The sequence below is a fragment of the Bos taurus genome, chromosome 3 (assembly GCF_002263795.3).
Source record: "Bos taurus isolate L1 Dominette 01449 registration number 42190680 breed Hereford chromosome 3, ARS-UCD2.0, whole genome shotgun sequence".
Taxonomy (NCBI): domain Eukaryota; kingdom Metazoa; phylum Chordata; class Mammalia; order Artiodactyla; family Bovidae; genus Bos; species Bos taurus.
This window is the reverse complement of record NC_037330.1, coordinates 101,650,818-101,662,430: the sequence shown is the minus strand read 5'-3', so window position 1 is coordinate 101,662,430 and position 11,613 is coordinate 101,650,818. Positions and strand designations below refer to the sequence as shown.

The following is an 11,613-nucleotide window of genomic DNA, read 5'->3' as shown; positions in this document are numbered from 1 at the left end:
GGTTTAGATATGCTGAGTTTGAGGTACCAGCGAAATATTCAGGTGGAGAGCTCAGTTGGATCTGTTTGTCTGGAGCTACTTATGTGGCAGTTTTAGGTATATCAGTGGTGATACAGCCAGGGAGGTGGATGCATTTACGTTAGGAAACATTCAGTGTGCGAAGAGGCATTAGAACAGAATATGTAAAACATTTAATGGTTGCATAAAAGAAAATCTATCAAAAATGGTTAAGAGGGAGCAGCTAGAGAAGAAAGAAGAAAATCCCAAATATGTGATGTGACAAAAGCCAAAGAAAGAAAGCATTTAAAAGAAGGAATCGTGAAAAATGAAACTGGAAGATCTTACTGAGGACAGTTTTCGAGAAATGGCAGGCACAAAATCCAGATTAGTGGGTCTAGGAGTGAGTGGGAGGTGCGAAAATAGAGGCAGCGTATATAGGTAGCACTTGCCGTAAGTTTGGGAAGGAGAGAGGAGACAATACAGTGAGAGCTGAAGAGACATGTAGATGAAGAACTAAGGGGGTCTTTCGTGTCCTATGAGAGCTACTTGAATACATTTAAATACTGAATGGAAAAGAACCACTAAAGAGGAAGATTGGAAAGAGACAAACCAATGCAAAGGTTCCCAAAGCAGGGAGGGAGGAGGGTTCAGGATGGGGAACACGTGTATACCTGTGGTGGATTCATGTTGATATATAGCAAAACCAATACAATATTGTAAAGTTAAAAAAAAAAAAAAAGGTCCCCAAAGGTAGCCAGGGCTCCAAAGCACAGGTGAGGGTCCAGCCTTTAAAGGCGGGGGTGGGGGGGCTCTTGTCCTTCCCACTCTCTCTGCAATAGGAGAGAACAAAGAGAGAGAGGTTCAGGTGCAAGTAGGAGGTGGGAAGTGAAGTTGTTTCCACTTGCTGGCTTTTCATATTTCAAAAACAGGTGCTCAATAAATATTTATTAAATCAATGACTGAATAAATGCAAGTAACAGGAATCTGAAATCTGCAAAGTTCCTTGCTTTCCACCAGAAGCATTCTATTGTTTAGAAAAGTTTGGAGATGACTGTAGAGGTGAGAAGGATTCAGAGTACTTTTCAGTAAGAATAGCTTTGGGAAGAGTACTTTTAGGAAGGGATGTCTCAAAATCAACAATAAGGATACTAAAGTCTTACTCCAAATGGAAACCAGCAGGGGAAATGCTCTGTTGGACAGAGTGAAAGCAAAAGAGCGGGCGACCTGTTCTCTACAGGTTTGTTTTCTTTTACTTTTTTTCAGTTAAAGCAATCTTTTTCAATCCCTAGAAGTTTCAGACTACAAACTTCGGCTTTGAGGGGAGAGCAAGGATCTATCAGGCACTGAGCACTCGTTTGCTACAAATGGTGAAGAGTAACTCCCCACACGGGAGAGTAATCCACAGTGGTAGCTGCTGCTGCTGCTAAGTCACTGCAGTCGTGTCCGACTCTGTGTGACCCCATAGACGGCAGCCCACCAGGCTCCCCCGTCCCTGGGATTCTCCAGACAAGAACACTGGAGTGGGTTGCCATTTCCTTCTCCAATGCATGAAAATGAAAAGTGAAAGTGAAGTCGCTCAGTCATGTCCGACTCTTAGTGACCCCATGGACTGCAGCCAACCAGGCTCCTCTGTCCACGGGATTTTGAAACAGGATCAAACTCAGACTTTGTCTTCACTCATTTTTAACTGCAGTGTTCTACTTCCACCTCAGATTTTAATAACTCTTACCATTGCAAACAGTCTTTAAGGTGCCATCATGAGTAAATTGTTTCTTGACAAATAATGCTATGGGTGTTATTTTTGTGATATTTTGCACTCTTCAATATTCAAATCCTAACTACTTTAAGCCCTACTTAAATCCCACCTTCTCCTAAAACACTTCAGGACACCTGAAATCCTGATGGTCTCTCTGGCCTTTAAAATCCTATGACAGTCCGCCTGTGTTACTCATTCGATAAATTTTATCAGCATACAATTGAGTTGGATATTATTTAACTTTTCTTTGATTATGACTTGGGCTTCCCTTGTGACTCAGCTGGTAAAGAATCTGCCTACAATGAAGGGGACCTGGGTTCAATCCCTGGGTTAGGAAGATCCCCTGAAGAAGGGAAAGGCTACCCACTCCTGTATTTTGGCCTGGAGAATTCCATGGGTTGTACAGTCCATCGGGTCGCAAAGAGTTGGACACTACTGAGTGACTTTCACTTGATTATGGCTTAACATCACAAATCCATAAGCTTCTCAGAGGATAGAAAGTGCATCTTATGTCTCTTTTTTTGGACATCTTTTAAAACTTTGTCCTAATACCTTATCCATAGTATGCTGCCAGTAAATATTTGTTGATTGATTGCTGGGTCAGTTTCATCATCAATGTTGGTTGAACATCTCTGAGAGCTGTCTGCAACCACTTCAGAAAGTTTCCTGTTGATATCATTCTGAGAAATGGAGGAGTTTTTATTTCTGCTGTGGGTTTATTTTTTTTCTTTCTGGTTATAAAGCTGGGAATCTCAAAAAGACTATTGGTTTGTATGTGTGTGCAGGGGGGTTCCTTCTGAAAGGGAGTGTGGGGGGAAAAAAAGCAGACTTTTTATTTTGTAAAGGTTTTTTGAAGCTTACAAGTTCTCATAAAAAAGTCCAAATTGGTTGAACTTGAAGTTCCCCTCCTCCTTTCTCCTCCTGCAGAGCCTTTTTCTAAACCTACTTCCCTTAAAATGACTTTTATTGATTTTCACTCATTGAGAGTTATTCTTCAGAATGAGGATGGAGGGGTCAGAGAGAGAAATTTACCCTGTGCTACCTGTGGAATAGGTGTACCTCCGTATCTAGTCTTGCTTTATTTGCTCTGTTTCCTGGATCCAGAAACCTGCACGCTGGGGATCATTAGGTCCTCTGTGTCTTGGTCGGAACTTGAGTACAGTATACTAATAGATCAATTTATGTGTTCATTCATTCAGCAAACATTTATTGAGCAGGCATGTCCTAGGCATTGGAGATACTAAGATGAATAAGACGTAATCGCTGCCCTCAGTGACCTCCAGATGTACACGGAGGCACCAGCGTGATGGGGGTTGGGGTCAGAGAAGGCTTCCTAAACTGAATATCCTCTGTTTGGCAATCCTAAAAGAAGGAAGAAATCAGCCTTGTAAAATAAATATAAACATTTAATCAAGTTAGCCAATTAGAAAGACATTTCTTAAGACAGTCTTTTACCAGTATGTCTTGTTTCTTTTGCAATTTCTCCCTAATTTCTTTGCTTCCCAGGTGGCGCTCGTGCTGAAGAACCTGCCTGCCAATGCAGGAGATATAAGAGACATGGGTTGGATCCCTGGGTAGGGAAGATACCCTGGAGGAGGGCACAGGCAACCCACTCTGGTATTCTTGCCTGGAGAATCCCCATGGACAGAGGAGCCTGGCAGGCTACAGTCCATAGCGTTGCAAAGAGTCAGACATGACAGAGTGACTTGGCACACATTGTCTACGTTTAAAATTGCCTCCAACCTTATTTTTATAAACCCTGATCTGATCCTGTCATCCCCGTCTTGAGAATTTGTAATGGCTACTCATTCATTCATTCTGCATATTCATCCATCACCTACTGTGCTGTGTCAGGCAAATACTAAGTGTTTGGGATGCAGTGTTTGTGAGCAACCGGTTCCTCCCTTCAAGAAGCTTATGGTCTAGGTCCAGAGACAGACAAGTAAGCAGACACTATTGGTACAGTCTCATATTAGCATTGACAGAGTAGGCACAAGATTCTGTGGGAGTATAGAGCACCTAATCCTGTCCCTCTTTCCAAAGTCTTGTCCTCAGATCTAAATCAATGCAGCCCAACAGATACCAGTATCTATTGTGCTAAGTACTATGCAAAACAACTGCTTTTAAGCAGATCAAAGCCTAGTGGAGGAGCCTGAGAATTTAATCAATAATTCCAGCACAATGTGGTAAGTGGATAGATAAATGCATTGGATGCTAGGTTAACAGCGGTTGAAGAGGAGAGAGGACTGGTAGACAAGCTTCCTGGAAGAGACCGTGCCTAAGCCAAGTCTTGAAATACAAATAGGAGTTAGCTAGACTCTGGAGCATCCAGTTCCTTAGTGTGACAAACAAAACCCTTCACAACCTGTTGCTGCACATTTCCAGTGCACCCTATGTCTTATACACCTTTGTTTTTCAAGTTAGGAACAAGAATCCCTAGGGGATCATTTAGTGTTATACATCGGATACAAGGAAGTACTGGGTAAATGCGGTGTATCTTTACAGGGCATCAGTATTACCAGATGATAAATAATTTAAAGTATTGTTGTGTATGAAAGCACAATATATTTGTGAACTTGAAGGCAAAATTTCCATTGATTTTTTAAAAGATAAAACAAGATACGTAAATTTCCAGTCATTTCAAGCTTGTCCTCAGACACTACCTCTTTCTTGTGGAAAATTTGAAATGCAGTATCTTAAAGTGCCAAGAACTTTCAGGTCTCTGAGGCTTAGCATATGCTATTCCCTCATCCTGAGTGCTGTTCTTAGTTTCTCCCTAGGTAAACCACTCAAATGGCAGAAAGTGAAGAGGAAATAAAAAGCGTCTTGATGATGATGAAAGACGAGAGTGGAAAAGCTGGCTTAAAACTCAACATTGGAAAAACTAAGGTCATGGCATCCAGTCCCATCTGCTGCTTCTGCTACTGCTAAGTCGCTTCAGTCGTGTCCGACTCTGTGTGACCCCATAGATGGCAGCCCACCAGGCTCCCCCGTCCCTGGGATTCTCCAGGCAAGAACACTGGAGTGGGTTACCATTTCCTTCTCCAATGCATGAAAGTGAAAACTGAAAGTGAAGTCGCTCAGTTGTGTCCGGCTCTTAGTGACCCCATGGACTGCAGCTTACCAGGCTCCTCTGTCCACGGGATTTTGAAACAGGATCAAACTCAGACTTTGTCTTCACTCATTTTTAACTGCAGTGTTCTACTTCCACCTCAGATTTTAATAACTCTTACCATTGCAAACAGTCTTTAAGGTGCCATCATGAGTAAATTGTTTCTTGACAAATAATGCCATGGGTGTTATTTTTGTGATATTTTGCACTCTTCAATATTCAAAATCCATGGGATTTTCCAGGCAAGAGTACTGGAGTGGGTTGCTATTGACTTCTCCAATCCAGTCCCATCACTTTATGGCAAATAGATGAGGGAAAAGTGCAAACAGCAGCAGATTTTATTTTCTTGGTCTCTAAAATCACTGTGCATGGTGACTGCAGCCAAGAAATTGAGACATTTACTTCTTGGGAAGAAAGCTATAACAAATCTAGACAGCATATTAAAAAGCAGAGACATCACTTTGCCAACAAAGGTCCATGTGTTCAAAGCTGTGGTTTTCCCAGTAGTCATATATAAATGTCAGAGTTGGACCATAAAGAAGGCTGAGGGCTGAAGAACTAATGCTTTTGACTTGTGGTGCTGGAGAAGACTCTTGAGATTCCCTTGAACAGCAAGATCAAAGTAGGCAGTCCTTAAGGAAATCAACCCTGAATGTTCATTGGAAGGACTATGCTGAAGCTGAAGTTCCAACACCTTGGCCACCTGATGTGAAGAACGGACTCATTAGAAAAGACCCTGATGCTGGAAAGGACTGAAGGCAAAAGAAGGGAGTGGCAGAGGATGAGACAGTTGGATGGCATCACCGACTCAATGGACATGAGTTTGAGCAAACTCTGGGAGATGGTGAAGGATAGGGAAGCCTGGAGTGCTGCAGTTCATAGGGTCACAAAGAGTCAGACACGACTTAGCAACTGAACAACAAACTCTACCTACCCTTCAAATTTCGATTTAAGTGTCATCCCGTAAGAGTCATTTTTTAACACAGTTTAAATGTCGTCCCATACAACAGTTACTTTTTGAACATCCACTTATATTTTGCCTCCTTTCCTAATAGTGCCAGGCAGAGTTCGGACCACCTTTTTTTGTGTTCCCACCACCTTTTACCCAGAGTTTCCGTTACAGCACTGCTCACACTGCACAGTGCTGCTCACCGTTTTCCTATCCATTTCTGCTGCTGCTTCACTGTAAGCGTCTTGAGGGCAGGGACTAGTTTTAAATTTATCTTTGTCTCCTTAGTGACTGGCACTTGCTAGAACTTCAGTCAATATTTTTTGAATATTGAGTTGTGGACCATCTCCTCTGCATCCCCTCTGCTCTTACACAAAGTAATATCTCCTTTCCTTCTCATCGTTAGGGAGTGATGTGTTCCACAAAAGTCTATTTTCCAGGCAACTGAAATTTACTTCCTAAAGTATCAAAACCTGCTTTTGGTGGGAATTTATTTTTTTTAAGTTTTTACATGCCTCCTCTCTTAAGTAAAATATACTAAGCATAATGTGTTCCTTGATGACTTATGCCTGAAAGCACCAACCTTATGCTGGTTTAGAATCCATGACATCCTCCGGGGACACTGATGGGATAGAACTTCTTGCCTGCACACCAAATAACTCCATCCTCTTCTGGGTTGAGAGTTCTTATGCTCACTTCTTGCATTTTGGTCACGACTTGATGTCAGTGTGCTCCCTCTAACAACACTGCCTTTGGCTCCTGTTGTGTGTCTTTTAATGGATATTAAAATTATAAAAGAATATGTTCACTGACACAGAAACAGAAGCATTCCAAGTAAAAACTCAAAGTCCTCCCTCCGTCTTGGCGCCCCACCTTGCCCCTGCCCCACATCCACACTCATCTCTAGGTATAACCATTGTTAGCAGTGTGTTGTGTATCCTTTCCGGTCATTTTCTGTCAATGCATGTGTATACTCGTGTATACACAAATAAGAAGTCATATTCTGCACACTGTTCTATGACTGGCTTTTCTTCCCACTCCACAATACAATAGGTATGTTTACATGTCAGTATATTCAAGTCTATCTCATTCTTTTTAATGGCTGCCCCCTTTTAATTTGACAATCTTAATCAGCTGTGAATGGGAAAGCCAAATAATCAAGCTTATTAGAATTGTACCTAAGAAAGAGTAAATCAGCTCTGAGTGAAGGCTTGAGGAATTCTCCTAGGGGTAAAATGTGTTAACTTTAGTGCATGGTCTTTGTAATGTTTATTTTGGCTATTCTGGGACCCCTTTTGCTTATTTCCTGGTTCACTGTGTTTTGGATAGCTGAGGTTGCTGGACATATGCCCTGTGAATTAGTGAGGTATTACATACTCGATTTTGCATTATATGATAGTACTATGGTTTTGTGGGGGTTGTGCATTTGATTTTTAAATTTAGATTGTCTTTGTAGACAAGGGATTATTTCTTCTGATCCTAAGTACTTGCATCATAGTGCAGAGGGTAGAATATGGTAGCAATTAGAATGTTTGGCTTGGTGATTGACATGGGGCTTCTTATCAGTATCATCTACCTGCCCTGGATTTATGGGAACTCTGTAAGCTCATCTGAAGAAGCCTTTTATTACTAACGAACATTAACGTACTGATAGCATCTTGCCCTATGATAATAAAATACTATTTAGGATTTATATGGGGTTTTCTGCCTTCATCAACTATAGTAAATGGCTGCTGCTGCTGCTAAGTCACTTCAGTTGTGTCCGACTCTGTGCGACCCCATAGACGGCAGCCCACCAGGCTCCCCCGTCCCTGGGATTCTCCAGGCAAGAACACTGGAGTGGGTTGCCTTTTCCTTCTCCAATGCATGAAAGTGAAAAGTGAAAGTGAAGTCGCTCAGTTGTGTCCGACTCTTAGTGACCCCATGGACTGCAGCCTACTAGGTTCCTCAGTCCATGGGATTTTCCAGACAAGAGTACTGGAGTGGGTTGCCATTGCCTTCTCCAATAGTAAATGGCTAAATCCTGTTAATTCCACCTTTTAGATTTCACAGTAATTTGTCCCCTCATCTCCATTCCCACAGCCCCAGTGCCTTGGTTCAGGCCCTATTACATTCCAATTGAATTACCTTTAACAGACTCCTTAATTGGTCTCCCTACCTCCAGTCAAAACTCTACTCTGCTCACACAGTAACTAGTGCTCTTCTTAACCAAGAAATTCTATCATGTCAAACCCCTGAAAAACCCTCTAGGTGTTTCTCATCAGCTGTAGCATAAGTCCACAGTCCTTTGCCCCACTTCTGATTTTCTCTTGTAGTCAGTGCTCATACTACAAGTGGCTTATAGATTCTCCAACACACTATACAAGAAAGTTCCCAATAAATGGTTGCTAAATTAATGAATGAAACATCTTACCTAGTTAGAGTGACCATTCAATCCACTTGGTTCAAGATTCCCTTCCATCCCAGCATAATGATTAATTGTGCTTTTCACTATTAAACTTGTCTGAGGCCAGTAAACTACATGGTCCCCTAATCACAGCACGCATCAAATTGTTTTCTAACTCTAGTCCCACCTACTAGATAATGGAGGCAGAAATTTTGTTCATTTTACTTGTATATCTTCATTTATTCAAATAAGACAATGACGCTGTTAGATGCTGAGGTATAATGCTAAATAAAACAAACATGGTTCTTGCCTTCATGAAGCTTATAATCCAGCAGGAAAGACTAATCTAGTGGGAAGAATAGTGCCTAATACATTAAATGCTGCTGTGTGAATGAATGGCTCAACGTGGAGACAGATACAGTCATAAGCATAGAGCTCTAAGTTGATCAAATTATTTAAAGAGTCGCTAACTAAAAAAATTAAACACAAACAACACATACAACACATTAAACATACATAATATTTAGATGCTACTTTAATGTGTAAGAAATTGTGAGGAAAAAGGAGACCAAGAAATAATAGCAAGAATGAGACTGTGAGGGCTCTTTGTTTTTTATGTAGGCAATTTGTAATCCATGTGGTTCTTTGGAGGACAGATTATCAGTACATATTCTACCCCTCGCCCTTTCTTTTTGAGATGAGAAATCTGTGGTTTTAGAAACTGAGCCACAAAAGAAAGCAGTGATGTCATAAACTGGGGTTAGATTTTGGTTGAGTTTCACTACCTGCTATCCTAGACTAGTTACCCATGTTCCCACGGACAAGTTACAAAACCCTTTCAACCTCACTTTCCTCTTCTGTATATAAAATAGTGCTGATATTATCTCCAGAATTGATCTAAGAATTAAATGAGATTATGTAAAGGCATTTAGTCCCATAACTCAGCTTCTAGAAGGCACTCAGGGAATGTTAGTTCTCTATCCATTTCCCCTATTTATCTTTCTGTACGTGGTGAATTAAAGGATGATATAAAATTATTTGAAAAGAACGAACTGTAAATATAAACACCAATAAAAATTTTTATTCTCAAATACGGGTGCTAAACTAGGCCCTCTCCATCCCCTCTGCCAGTACCAGTTTTATTTATATTCATTTATTATCTTATTTTTATAGGCAAAGACCCAGAGAAGCGTTCCAGGAGCAAGGCGATAGGCAAAATTTTTCTGGGAAAAAGGCCGAGTTTATGAGGGAGTCATTCAGCTGCAGTAGGTGTCCGTTTTAAAGATAACCATTTACTCTTGGTCGCATTTGGTTCAAGAAAGGAAGAACAGTCAACCATCCACGGAGATCTTTCAGTGGGGGGGTAAACGTGACAAAAGCAGGATCTCTCTTCTCGCGACCCCAAGACTTTCCAGCTCTTTCGCAAGGGCCAGCAGGTCTGTTCTCCAGGAGTGTCCTGGGTCTGGACTCCATTTCCCAGAGTCCCTTAGTGCCCTAATGTATTCAGGGCTCAGAGTGCCTGTATGTGTGTGAGTGTGAGAGAATGTGCGCGTGTGTGCGTGTGTGTGTGTGTGCGTGCGCGTGTGTGTCTCCGAGTCCCTGGGAGAGTGGAGGCTCATTCACTGATTAGAGCCAGCGCTGAGAGGCAGCACTGCTCCTTCTCTCACACCAACCAAGTCTCTTGATCTGTACATGCAATCCCAGGCAGCTCGCGAACACAAACCCGGGGCCAGCCGCCTACTGCTGCTGCCGCCGCCGCCGCCGCCTCTGCCTCCGCCGGCTCTGCGCACCCGGGACTTTTCATGCACCACACTCACAGCCTCCTTCCCTCTGTGTCCTGAAAAGTGCGACCGTTCTTCCAAGGAATTTCCACGGCAAGTACGGAGACCAGAAAGGGGTGTGGATGCGTGTGCGTACACCAGAGGGGTGGGTGCGAGGACGGCCGGGTGTCTCAAGAACCCGGCTAACTTTCCGGGTCGCTTTCCTAGGGATTCGGGCGGCTCCCCGGCGATAGGGGCAGGGGCTGGGACCTGGACTGGCGCGTCTCGGATCCTCGCGACGGTGCCTCCCGGTATCGGTGCCCTGCGCACTCAGTGCGCTGCCTCACTCAAACTTTCCGTCTTGAGTTTTCCTTAATGTGTTTTATTTGGGGGGTGCGAGGGGGAGGGACCAGACGCGGGAATTGGACAGGCAGGGAGGGTGAGGGGGCAGGGGCCGTGAGGGAAGGAGCAGGACTCTTTTTCTCCATCTTTTAATAAGCCACATTCCCACTTTGTTTGGGTCGAGCGCCGGAATGCCCTGTCGCCCGTCTTCCCCGTGGATCCCGCGGTGATTTCCCGCGGGGCCGGAGCCGGGTGGTACTCAGCGGGGTGCCCGAGGCGGCTGGCGGGATGGGGAAGGGGCGATCCGAATGAGAAAGGACCTCGACCGCCCCCACACAACACGCGGCCGGCCCGGGTGGGGTACTCGGGGAGAGGCTGGAAGCCTGGGGCCCCCGGGGGTTCGGCTTACTTTCCTGGAGGGGGCGGGGGTGAAGGGCGTGGAGGAGGTGGGGGTGGGCCGGGGGGAGCCGCCGCCAGCAGGAAGGAGGCAGGTGCTGGCCCAGAGGTGGACCGCTCGAAATGCAGCCGGTAAACTCGCGCTCCGCCCGGCCCGCCGGCCTGGTCTCAGAGCAGCCCGACCCATGGAGCGGGGGGTCTCCGGGATTTCCCGGGCCGGGACGCTCTCCCAGCGGTTCCACCGAGCGGTGTGGGAGGACCGCGGTACAGACAGCGGCGCGTGGCTCTGTTTGTAGTTTTATTTTTAATCTTAGACTTGCCTTAAACTGAGTAACAATTTCTCTTCCTCCGACTTGAGAACAAAACTTTTCAGCGAGCACGGCGGGCACTGCAGTCCTGCGGCCGCCACAGCCGCGCTCGTCAGCCGCAGCGCAGCGACCTTGTCCGCGCGGAGCATGGCCCGCCACCGCGCTCCCGGGCCTCCGGCCGCCCCCTCCCCAACCCAGGGCTTTTCAGGGCTCCGCCTGGGCGTTTCGCCTTTGTGCTTTGTAAGGGAAACCCTTTTCTTCCAGGGCACAACAAACTTGGGCGGAGAGCTTCCGTGTGGCCCCCCGGGCGAGGCCGCCCACGGTGGTGAGGCCATCTGAGGGGATGCCCGGTCTGTCCTCCGCTCCAGGAGCCCCTCCAAGAGCTCGAGACGCGGGTGGACCCCGGCTGACGGGAGCCCAGAAGTAGCCGGGGCTCGGGCTGCTCGGAGGCAGGGGAAAAGCTCTCGCTTCCCGATCAGAACGCGCTGTCTCGGGCCGGGCCGCGGCTCCAGCGGAGGGTCAGGGCCCGGGCCCCGAGCCGGGCGCGCGTCGCACCGGACGCGGGTGTATGGGGCGGGGGCGCTCGGCGTGGGGCTCAGCTCTG

The 11,613-nt window shown here is 45.4% G+C and overlaps 1 protein-coding gene across 4 annotated transcripts in view; it reads left to right on the top strand.

The window, feature by feature from the left end:
- Nucleotides 1-9,821: 9,821 nt before the first annotated feature.
- Nucleotides 9,822-11,613, top strand: part of RNF220 (ring finger protein 220) — a 279,014-nt gene continuing 277,222 nt past the window's right edge. The window contains 1 exon segment of one of the 4 annotated variants that reach the window (NM_001076941.2): nucleotides 9,822-10,081. The gene's annotated coding sequence lies outside the window, so the exon portion shown is untranslated. 4 annotated transcript variants of the gene reach the window in all.